The sequence below is a fragment of the Podarcis cretensis genome (assembly GCF_951804945.1).
Source record: "Podarcis cretensis genome assembly, chromosome: 15".
NCBI lineage: Eukaryota > Metazoa > Chordata > Lepidosauria > Squamata > Lacertidae > Podarcis > Podarcis cretensis.
The window spans coordinates 30,327,284-30,338,871 of NC_137185.1; the positions used below are offsets into that span (position 1 = coordinate 30,327,284).

An 11,588-nucleotide genomic window follows, 5' to 3' on the forward strand; every position below is an offset into this window, starting at 1 on the left:
GCTCCATTGGCCGAAAAGGAGCATGGGAAGGGCCGCCGATCGCTGCGGGGCCTTGTGGGAGTTGTAGTCTCTGGACCGGCAAAGCGACGCCGCGAGACGTCAGAGAGATGGAGAAAAGCTGCTCCTCCACCACGGAGGGAGATCTGATGCAGGGTTAATTAGGTGCCTCCGTTCTTCCGAGCTGATTCAAGCTTTGTAGTAATTGCAGCTGCGGCCTACCCGGCTAATTAGCGTCAGCCGAGAGATCACAAGAGGCACCTATTACTTCTGCTTGGTACAGAGACTTGTGGCACATAAGCAGCAGCAGCAGCGCCGGGTCGTAATTAAAAACAAACCCTAAGGCTAATTAGGCTCATTAGCCCGCCCCCTCATTAGAGTGCCTAATGAGACCCGCCCCATTTCTATTTTAAGCACCTGCAGTCTGGTTCCATCCCGATTCAAAGTGAAGCCCATCCCTTTGGTACATGCCCGGTTTGTCTCAAAATATTCCATGCTCCTGAAACTAATAATAATAATAATAATAATAATAATAATAATAATAATTATACCCCACCCATCTGGCTGGGTTTCCCCAGCCACTCTGGGCGGCTTCCAACAAAAGATTAAAAATACATTAAAACATCAGTCATTAAAAACTTCCCTAAACAGTGGCTCTCAAAGGGTGTGGCAGGAGAGAATGGCCCCTCTCCTATTCTCACTCCTATTCCTCACCCCTGCCTATTTTCTACTTCCCAGAGGTGCCAACTTGAATAAAATATTGCGGGGGCCCAGGTAAGCCCCTGCATAGTCGATCACATGGCATTGTGCAAGCACTCCACTTGAATGGCAGTGCCCATCAACTTGGAGGGGGTGGTCCAGCTCCTTTAAATATTTTATTGGGGAGCCAAAGCCCCCTTGGCCCCTAGGTGTTGGCTCCTTCCCTTCTGTTCCCCCTGGATCTTCTCTTCCCTCACCCTCCGAGCCCCTATAACGTAGGTCCAGGGCTGGGCAGTCAGTAGCCCTCAAGATGTGATGGGTCTCTGACTTCCAGCATGGGTGATGGTGATGGCAGCTGTGGTTGGACCAACACTTGGACAAGGGTCACAGGCTACCCCCATCACCATAGTGAAGGCAAAGTGTGTGCAGTTGGATTGACTGCAAATTCTTCCCCTGCCTACCACATGCTGCTTTCATTTCTCCCTTCCTCTGCTGTCTCATGATATGTTGCTGGCCTCTCATAACTTCTCTTTGCAAAATGCCCTACACAGAGATGGTGCTACATAAATAAAAAGAGGAGGGTTGGATGGAGTTAGGCTAAGGTGAACATTCAGAGTCACTCTGCATACACCTTGGAGTGTAAGTGTTGGGTGTCTTGGGCTCTGCCGCACACTCTGGCAGTGAAACCGCTGATGAACAAATGCTCTGCCCGAGTGCAGAAGGCAGCTGCTACTTTCTTCTCCACAGGTGGCTCCTTTTTACCTCCTCTCGTTCCTTCAGTCTCTCTCTCTGACCTTCAACCCTCAGAATCCTCTCCATTGCTCTCAGACTTACAACAGTTTCTGAGGGCCAAAGAGAGCAGTCCACAAAGAGATGCAGTGCACAAGGTTGCAGAAGCTTAAATATTATGAGTCACAAACATGCAGGCTGTGGATTTGGCAAAGGGGGGCATGAATTTGATATAAGAGGACAATGAACACCTTAGAATCACTTATTCCTTATTATTATTATTAAAAAATTGTATACCGTCCTATACAACAGGTCTCAGGGCAGTTCACAGGATAAAAGGTAAAGGGATCCCTGACCATTAGGTCCAGTCGTGGCCGACTCTGGGGTTGCGGCGCTCATCTTGCTTTATTGGCCGAGGGAGCCAGCGTACAGCTTCCGGGTCATGTGGCCAGCAAGACTAAGCCGCTTCTGGTGAACCAGAGCAGTGCACGGAAATGCCGTTTACCTTCCCGCCACTTGCACTTTGATGTGCTTTCGAACTGCTAGGTTGGCAGGAACAGGGACCGAGCAACGGGAGCTCACCCCACTGTGGGGATTCGAACCGCCGACCTTCTGATTGGCAAGTCCTAGGCTCTGTGGTTTAACCCACAGCACCACCCGCATCCCCAGTTCACAGGATAAAATCACGATATAAAACTGCACAATACATAATCAAAACAAAAACAAGAACATCTGGCATGTGTCACGTGGCTTGTATGTATCAAATGCACCTGTGCAAAAGAAGCTTTCAGCTGAAATACAGGCGATTTGTGGAACCAGGTATTTTCCTGTGCTATTTTGAGATGTAACATTTCATCGGTTGCTCTAAACCTGTTGGCAAGAGGCTGCAGTTATACTATTATGCCACCAAATGGCAGCAGTGAGTAAACAGAAACTGTAGTTATACATGATTTCTCACTCTTATTTTCCCAGACTTAAGTTTTCGCCACCTATCCCCAACAATTTGCATTTCATTAAAGAGTCCTCATGAATTCTCACCAGCATTTTAATGCATATATATTCTAATATACACATTTTATATGCGGTTTTCCCAGGGCTGTTTTGTAAGAACCTTCACCCTAATATAATGCAATTTAGTATGTTATTTTCACTGATGAATACATTTTAATGCACACTTCCCCTTAATATACACATTTTCGTCTGTCTGTTTTGGTTAGAGAGAAATGCAGATTTCAGAGGGTGGCTGGGTTTCAGTTCCCATATAGTTTCTGCAGTGCTTCTTTTCTAGAAAAATAGGTGCCAGTACTCACCATGAAGTTGTTACAGTAAGTGCCACACTTTTTAACAACAAAAAAGAGGTGCTGGCACTGTGTACCCTTGAGTACCCCCTGAAAAAAGCACTGAGTTTCCAGAAGTGCAAATGAGATAAAGGTAAAGGTAAAGGGACCCCTGACCATTAGGTCCAGTTGTGGCCAACTCTGGGGTTGTGGCGCTCATCTCTCTTTATTGGCTGAGGGAGCCAGCATACAGCTTCTGGGTCATGTGGCCAGCATGACTAAGCCACTTCTGGCGAACCAGAGCAGCACATGGAAACGCTGTTTACCTTCCTGCCGGAGCGGTACCTGTTTATCTACTTGCACTTTGAAGTGCTTTCGAACTGCTAGGTTGGCAGGAGCTGGGACAGAGCAATGGGAGCTCACCCTGTCACGGGGATTCAAACTGCCAACCTTCTGATCGGCAAGTCCTGGGCTCTGCGGTTTAAACCATAGCGCCACCCGCATCCCATCTGCAAATGAGATAGGTTCACATTAAAATGGGAACTAAACCAAATTTCTCCCCCATCCTTACCAACTGAGAAGTCATGAGCTGCAGAGTCATGGCTTCTTGACGTCTGTTGAAATACTCATGCCAGAAGAATTCCATCTGGAGGATATAGTTTTGCTGGTACTTAGGAGAATTTGAGAAAGGGATGTAATCACCTATGTATGTGTTTGAATTTCTGGTGAGTGGAATGGTGATGGCCACATCAAGCTGATTGCTCCCATCTTCACCCAGCATAACCTCCGCCATTTCCCCATGCTTGCCCCCCCCCCAAACTAGCGACGGAGCAAGCTGATCGGGTGCCTGGGGTGGCGCGTGTGCCCTGCCCCTGCCCATGGGGCCTCTGAAGAATCTGCCTGCCTCCTTCCACTCAGCTGCCCTTGGGCAGGTGCCCAAGCCACCATGTCACTCCCAGGAGAGACACGTGGCTCGGGCACGCTGCATCCCCCCGGTGAGTGCCACCTGGCATTTTGTCACCCCCCCAGTGGTGACACCTGGGGCTGACCGTCCCCACCACACACCCTTCCTCTGCCCCTGCCCCCAACCACTTTAATTGTGCTTGCACCCCTCATCCACCATCTCTCTCTGCTCCAAAAAACATAACTTGGCATTGATGGCAGAGGCAACGAAGGTAGCAGGGTGGAAACTATATGGGAACTGTGGAAACGATATGGGAACTGAAACCCAGCCACCCTTTGAAATCTGCAGTTCTCTCTAACCAAACAGACAGACAAAAGTGTGTATATTAGGGCAAAATGTGCTTTAAAAAGCATTCATCGGTGAAAGTAACATACTGAATTGCAGGTGGGCATTCCCAGCGCCCAGCAGAATCCCTAATGTGAATCTGACACTCCCAGCACCCTCTATGGCCTCTTTCCTCTCAATGAATCAGTAATGATGCAGTTGGAAGCAGCAGAAGGCAGGGACAAGGTAGTGAGGAAGCAGTGATGATGGATGCACCTGGTCAGAGGAGGCGGCGGCTATGGTAACGGGTGCATGAATATTCAACGGGAGAGTATTCAACAGAGAAGCATTCGAGTGGTTGACAGTAGAGGCTGCTCCATTAGGGCAAACGGGGCACTGGCCCAACGAGCTCAGGCAGCTCCCACTTTCCTGGTTTTGTTCTTACAACCAGCCCAGGGGCTGACACTGCCTATCAGCTTCCCCGTTCTTATTGTGAGTGTTGCCCTTGTAGACACCAGCAGAAAGGAGGATGGGGATAAAACTAGAATTAGTTGTCTTTGCCTCTCACCATGCACAAACAATGGGCACCAGCTGGCACTGGTGTTTGATGAAACACCAGTGTTTGATTGCTCAAATGAGCACCCATTCCCCGCTGTCCTTTATGCATTGCTCATCACCACCCTAGGCTGCCAAGGGCTACTTCTTAGAGTGCATGTGCTTTAAAGCTATACACCTAATCATTTTTTATCTGAAGTTTACACCTACTAGTGTGAATATGACAAAAGAGGTGTTTGAAAACATGTTTCTCAAAATAAAATGCAATGCCATTCATGCAATCAACACTTAAAAAAAAAAAAAAGTTAATTGCAGGCAAAGTGGTGGGAGATAGGCAGGCTTGTGGTTCTGATCCAGATTCCCCACCCCTTCACTTTTGAAAGCAATTCACACAGTGCAGTGGTGGCATCACACCTAATTTGGCCCATGCTCCCGACACACAAGCTCTCCAGAGGGATATTCATGTGGTTTCTTGACTCTCATTCAACATAACAACTTCCAAAGTGCAATGGGTGCTGAGTAGTCATTAAAATATTTCACTGATGGGAGTAAGTTTTTTGATGAAACCAACTGGATCCAGGGGGCCATTGTAGCAAATGTTTTCCCTGCCTAAGTCTACTGCCGTTTCCTTTTTCTGTAGGGTTGGCTTTCCAGAAGTTATTGGTCAACTCTCCTCATCCCCAGCCAGCATAATCAATAGACAAGGATGATGGGTGTTGTAGTCCAGCAATATCTAGAGGGCCGCAGTGGGTCAACTGCACTGGTTCTATTGAATCATCTGTGGTTCATTAAAAAGAAAGAGTCCAGCATGGCAGGGTGGGAAGAGATACTGGACTGAGCATATAAGGATTGGAGATGTCTTTTAAAGGTGCCTATACAAAAGGATTTTAAGGAAACTGGTCATCACTCACAAGGCTACAGTAGAAAGAAAGTTCTTTCCTCCAAAAACACAGTGAATATTGATGTCAAATATTGGCTGGATAGTTTATGAATAAAGTTGAATATACAGGATCTGCATTTGATATTCAGTTATATTTAATTTAAATATTGGCTATTTGGCAGTGCTTGACATGCAACAGGTATTGGATATTGGACAGTATTTGAAACTAACCAGGCAACAACATTCAAGATTTGACCATCATTGTCTGTTGACATGCAATGGTGTTTAGTATCTGATATATTCAGTGACTTGAGTTGGCGTTCAATTTCTGATATATTTGACGGCATGCAATATATTTAATAACTAATGGTGGAAAGTTTGTGGAGAGTTCTTATATGGGTGATTTTGTAAGCTTGCTAGGAAGAGGAAGAACAGTTTTGTAAGCTTACTTTATCTTAGACGATGATGACAATGAGATTGGCCTCCAATGTAATAATAATAATAATAATAATAATAATAATAGTATTTATACCCTGTCCATCTGGCTGGGTTTCCCCAGCCACTTTGAATGGCTTACAGCATATATAAAACATAGTAAAATGTCAAATGTTAAAGACTTCCTGATACAGGCCTGCCTTCAGATGTCTTCTAAAAGTTATGTAGTCATTTATCTCCTTGGCATCTGAAGGGATGGCGTTCCACAGGGAAGGTACCACTACCGAGAAGTCCTTTTGCCTGGTTCCCTGTAACTTCTTGCAGCGAGGGAACCAGCAGAAGACCCTTGGAGGAGGACCTCAGTGATGGGGGTGGAGACGCTTCTTCAGGTATACTGGGCCGAGGCCATTTGGGGCTTTAAAGGTCCGCACCAACACTTTGAATTGTGCTTGAAAACGTAATGGGAGCCAGTGCAGATCCTTTAGGACTGGTGTTAAATGGTTCTGGCGGCCACTCCCAGTCACCTGTCTAGCTGCCGCATTCTGGATTTGTTGAAGTTTCCAAGTCACCTTCAAAGGTAGCCCCACGTAGAGAGCATTGCAGTAGTCTAAGCGGGAGATAACCAGAGCATGCACTACTCTGGCGAGACGGTCTGCGGGCAGGTAGGGTCTCAGCCAGCGTACTAGATGGAGCTGGTAGACAGCTGCCCTAGACACAATGTAGCATTGAGTTAAATTCACTAAGTGGTATATTTGTTCCACTGCTGAAATATTTTGCACCAGCGGAATATACCGTATTGGCCAGAATATAAGCCTCACTCTTTCTCCAAATCCCGACTGTGAAAAGTTAAAGTGTGGCTTAAATTTGCAACCTTACAAAAATTGGCTTTTACGATATTGCTGCTGAAACAGTAAAACGGAACGGGTGTTTTAAGGGAGTGGCTTATATTTGGGTATTGCCTTTTTTTCTCCCTCCCCTCCCTTGAATTTTAAAGGTTTGGCTTATACTCGGGTGTGGCTTATATTCAGGCCAGTACGGTAGTTGTGCAAGGGAACGCATAAGCAAATTGCAGGTAACTTTGTTTGTGAGTTTCAACTACTAGTGCAACTGTTGCATTGGATTTCTGTGTTGCTCATCATTAAAACTCCCCCAAGCATGAGATCCCTTGGTAGCGGACAGAGAATGCTGAATACAATCCAATGATGATGATGGTGAGAACAAGACAGCATTTCCACTACAAAAAAGGATAATCCTGAGTCAACTTAAGTATTTTGTTTAAATGTTTTCCCCCTAGTTCCAGAGGGTTAAAGGTTCCATCTCTAAGTGCAGAGAATCCAAAACCTAATGTAGCAGCTGCATTTACTGCTCTGACAGTTAATACTTTTGACAGGAAAAAGGCCATCTGGGTTTAAATACACGCAGAACGCTTTCAGGCGGAATTGAAGAGAAAGATTTCATGTAGCGGCCTACGTTTGTGTAAAACCACACGGAAAAATACAAGAAAGCCAGGGCTTCAGTCCACCAGGGGACGCCGTTCTGAATGAACCTAGCTATTAAAGCAACACAATTTAAAATAACCCAAGCATTCTGTTCGGAGAACTCAGTTGATCCAACCGGCAAAATGGTTATTAACAATGATAAGCACTGGTCAGGAGAACTGGATGGGGGAACTGAAGCAGGCTATCCCCAAGGAAAACATAGGGGATGTTATTTCTACCCTGGCAAAAGAAGAAGAAGAAAAGAACCATTTTAAAAAAGACTAAATGGAAGCAACTCTTGTTGAAAACTATTGTGGATTATAGCATCTTCTCAAAGTATATGCTAGGCTTAAAACAAGCAGAAGACCAGTAAATTGTAAACCCAGTAGCAGATGGTATGGGGTGGTGGCAGCGGCACTTACCTGACCTCTCAATACATGAGTTTCTGCTGTACCATGACATAAAAGCATGGGAAATATGTCGCTTGATGAGTTTTCCTTGCACTCGAAGCCCACCTAGTTGCTTCAGCAAAGGTTAAGAGGCCAAGTGACCTTCAATTTTTTGGCTGCTTTTCTTGTCCCTAAGCTGTCCATATTCAATCGCCTTTCCTCCCCCTTCATCTTCAAAGTAAACTTAGAATGGTATGTGCCAACTCATCAGTCCACCTCTGTTCAATGATGTCTCCGTTACAAGCCTTTGTGGTCAGCCCTTCAGATACCAGGTCTCCTTGCTTTTCCTTTTATTGTGAGGCCAGCTCCAGATAAGATTACATCCCCCCCCCCAAGATATATGTATCCATGTGCATTATAAATATATATTGTGCTTTATTGTTCTTCAAAGAGATTTGGAAGACAAGATCTAAGCTCTTGCACAGGAAAAGTCATGAACTGCAGGAACAAAGGAGCCCTGTGCCTCATAAATGAAAGGCATTAAAAGAGAAAGGTTTGATCTTTTTTCAGCTTGCAGTCCTCTCATAAACTCCCATGCTGAAGGTTGATTTTGAATCTTAGAGGTTACAACATGTTGGGTTTCCCGAAGGGAAAAGCATGCTTGAATCTGGAGAACATGTATTTCCAAAAGTATGATGGAGGCTCTTTGAGTTTTCAGTACAATATTACTATTGTTTATTCAATTATTGTCCTGGCATTCCTCCCAAAGGAGCCCAGAGAAACAAACACATCAATACAAATACATTTTAAAGAAAATTAAAAGCTGTTAAAAACATTCGTCCAGTGATTGCCTGTTGTCAGGATCTGTCTGCTTTGCAGCAGTGGGACAATCCAACCCAAATTAAGTTGTTTTAAGTGCCATTGATGTCTTTTAATTGGTAAAGAAGCATTGATATGCACACTTGTGTATTTCCCTTTTTATTTTGTTGGTGGACACTTTTGAGTATTAGTGACAGCATTTAGCATTGTTGCTGAAGCTGTGACAAATCCCCAATAACGAACGATGAGTGACAAAGGGTTAAGCAGAGGTCTTCAAGTACCCAGCATGCAAGGGGACCACTGTGATGTATTTCAGTATTTCACTTGCAGTTTTGAAATGCAAGGAAGTCACAGATTGGCAAGTAACAAAATCCAATTCCTTACAACCATATGAAGCCATTTCCATCTCTGCTTGCCATCCCTTTGTTGCTCAGCCAACCTATAATGTCCCACAGAGTGTGCCCCAAGCGTGATAGCCTTCAGTGGGCTAATTTTTCTAAGTGGTAAGCTGATATTTCTGTATAAAAAGAACATCTGCAGGGGAACCGCCATTAAGTGTTGGTGAATTATGGTTCCAGCTTATGCATCACTTGAGTGCTACAGTCACCTTAATGTTTTCCCCTCTTTCCTTTCTTAATGAAGTTTTGACTAATTGCTTCCATATGATTGGCACCCCAGGAGACTGACAGCAAAGCAGTAAACCTTTTGGCATCTTATTTTACTTTTAAAAAACAAACAAATTAGAGAGTGGCAGCTGCTCGTGGAGAGGGTGGGAGGAGTAGGGTTAGCGGGTGAGGGTTAGAGAAAACTACTTTTTATTTTTATTTTCTTTACTAGATTTACAAAAAGCAAAACACACACCAATATATAAATTTTAGAAAGCGGCAAGATTGGATGTGGCTGCACAAAGCAGGGTTCCCCCTTTCTGCTCCCCCTTTCTTTCCGCCCAGGGTGGCTCTGCACTCAGAGCCAGTGTGACACGCAGGGCTGGACTTTGGCGGCCACAGCCTCTCTTCCTCCTTGCTTGCTCTCCAGCTGCTACGAGCTACGCAAGGAGGAGGTCGGCAGCAGAGGCCATGGGATGCTCTCTCGCAGCCACCACTGATGCTCAGAACAAGCACCTGCTCTTCCCCCTCCCTGAGCTCGGCATTGGCAGGGGAAATAGGGACATTCCAAGATCAAATCAGAAATCAGGATGGCTTTCGTAATTCTGGGGCTATCCCTGGAAAAGCGGGACATTTGGAGGGGATGCTTACCTGGAGCAAGCTTTCTGCCTGCAATCCAAACATCTCTCCTGTTGATTGTGGCCATGTGCAAGGAAACACTGCAGCTTTTAGGTCATCAGCAGCCTGATATCTTTACACTGTCCCATTGGTACAAGGTGTCAGATTAATGGACCTGTAACCTGTGGCATTGTGCTGGAACAGTCATTGGTACAACCAGCCCACAAGGTACTATAATTGCTAAAGTAGGGAAAGCAGACATTGAAACTGTATGAGATCTGGGAAATAATTAATGTCGTGACAGCCATTGGGATAAAGGAACCAGCGAGTAGAAAAGGGAGGGTTTTTTCCACCACAAAAAACTTGATTTAAAAAAAAACTTTTCTGGGGAAGGGGGATATTATTCAGAAGAGCTTAGCTGCCATCTAGTGGAATATCTATGCAATATAATGATGTTCAATGTAGGATATTTTAACAGACATTAAATGAACAAAACTCTAACCATGCTGGCCGGGATCTCTCTTCCTCCTCTTCTTCTTTTGAATTTTATTTATAAATTTCAAAAAAATCACAAATTTAACACCAAACACATACTTGCAATTAATATTCAATTACCATTTGACTTCTCCTCTACGGTTTCCCCATAATTTCTAATATTGCTGCATATTAGGGCATAGCTGTACTTTCTGTTTATTACGAAATATATACTTTACTGCTGTTTTTCATTCAAACCCGACTTGTGTTTTTACATGTTTACAATGACTCTTTAAATATTCTACAAAATGTTTCCAGTCCTCCTTAAAACCTGCCTCTTCTTGGTCTCTAATTTTCAGTTAGATTTGCCAATTCGGCATATTCTGTCAATTTAACTGCCACTCTTCTTTTGTAGGTATAGCCTTGTCTCCCTATTTTTGTGCATATAATACCCTCACTGCCGTCGTTCATGCTGGCCAGGATCCCATCTTGGTGCCGATCATAGCGGAGCCTTCAGAGTTTTCAAACTGCAAGTGTAACTGTTGTGATGGCTGTGGGTGTTGGATGGTTTTCCCTTGTCAAAACTTACAGGTTGGGGCCAGATGGCCAGTTTCACCAGCTGCCTTGACTCAAAGGAGAGAAATTCTGAAACCATAGTAAATAATGATTTAGAGGACATACATAAAGGTAAAGGGACCCCGACCATTAGGACCAGTCGTGACCGACTCTGGGGTTGCGGCGCTCATCTCGCTTTATTGGCCGAGGGAGCCAGCGTACAGCTTCTGGGTCATGTGGCCAGCATGACTAAGCCGCTTCTGGTGAACCATTTCTGGTGAACAGAAACGCCATTTACCTTCCTGCCGGAGCGGTACCTATTTATCTACTTGCACTTTGACGTACTTTCAAACTGCTAGGTTGGCAGGAACAGGGACCAAGCAACAGGAGCTCAAGCCGTCGTGGGGATTCGAACCGCCGGCCTTCTGATCGGCAAGTCCTAGGCTCTGTGGTTTAACCCACAGCACCACCCGCGTCCCAGAGAACATACATAGTGACATGCTAATTATGGTAATAATTCTAATTAAACTCATCCCTAGTTGCTGCATGCTAGGTCCTGCTGAAAAACCAAGCCTCACCTAGGATTCTTTTTTTTTTTTTTTATAATGATTTTTATTAATTTTCCACACATAAAATAAAGAACAATGTAACACAGTATAACTTCATAATCATCGGTTCATAACCTTTTTTCTCTGACTTCCCCATACCTCCCTATCCCTGCATCCTTGTTTAAAATTCTTTAGCAACCCTTAAGTCCATTGTCTTAGTTCTTTTTCATAAATATTTCTTAAGTTTTTTTTTTGTTTACTGCTGCAATTCTTTATTTCTTACCCCCTGACATCTTAACATT

At 44.6% G+C, this 11,588-nt stretch overlaps 1 long non-coding RNA gene across 1 annotated transcript; it reads left to right on the forward strand.

Moving 5' to 3' along the window:
* Positions 1-5,096: 5,096 nt before the first annotated feature.
* LOC307204035 lies at positions 5,097-9,304 on the forward strand. Its single transcript, XR_013833476.1, has 2 exons — positions 5,097-5,353; positions 7,191-9,304. It is a non-coding gene; the product is annotated as an uncharacterized lncRNA (long non-coding RNA).
* The last annotated feature ends 2,284 nt before the right edge of the window (positions 9,305-11,588 follow it).